The following is a 937-nucleotide window of genomic DNA, read 5'->3' as shown; positions in this document are numbered from 1 at the left end:
ATGAACAGAAAAAAGTGTTGCAAATGGAAACCAATGATGCTCTTAAGGTTAACTACTTGACTTCTCATCTTTTATTGGATCATGAACAATTTCAACATCACAGTAACTAATCTCCTTAAAAGGAAGGACTACCAACCACTTCTACTCAGGTAGAGAAAGCCTCTTCAAGACTATTCTTTCTACTCTTAGGATATTTGGTAAGCTCTCCCCTACAGGACTGAGAAATGACAAAAATAGGAGTAGAAGAAGCTGCTGCTATTTTATTTCATATGAACAAATTTATTTTTAATAATTTTCATCAATAAAAAGTAATAATAACAATGCAAACAACAACAATAATAGATTTAATAAGAATTTAATTACATTATTCATTATTTTGAGCTACACCCACTATAAAATTGCAACATCAGCCCCGCCCAAGCCATACAAGTGCCAGAACAAACTCGAGATGTTTGTAATTGGTCCTGACCAGTGGGTCCTGACCCTCCTCGTTGCAAGGGTCAGGCCCCGCCTGACTAGGGTGAGACTGCCATAGCTTTGGTTTGGAGGATGCCCATGCAGTAGTAGACCAGCACTTATACACAATGTTATTATCACAGGCTACTAGTATTGTTGGTAGATTATTTAAGTTCATACAGGGACCTACTTTAAGCTTTTCCCTAAAAGTTTGAATAAATCAGGTTCAACTGGTTCATACTTGCTGTAACTGCTTTTCATTACAAAGAGCCCACAGTTACAATTAACTATTAATCCAATACCGGTATATTAATAGCTTATTATGTCTGCACTCAGTGGTGGTGCCAGGTGCATGGACAACAGGAAGGATTGGGAGGCATTAAAACTAGTGCTTTAAATAGAATTTTGTCAGCAGTGGAGCCTGTTCCCTTAGTTCAGGCCACCAATAACACTGCCAGTGCCTGCCTCCAATAGGAAAATA

This window comes from Amphimedon queenslandica, unplaced genomic scaffold (assembly GCF_000090795.2).
Source record: "Amphimedon queenslandica unplaced genomic scaffold, v1.1 AMPQUscaffold_12808, whole genome shotgun sequence".
Classification (NCBI taxonomy): domain Eukaryota; kingdom Metazoa; phylum Porifera; class Demospongiae; order Haplosclerida; family Niphatidae; genus Amphimedon; species Amphimedon queenslandica.
This window is presented reverse-complemented; position numbering follows the sequence as displayed.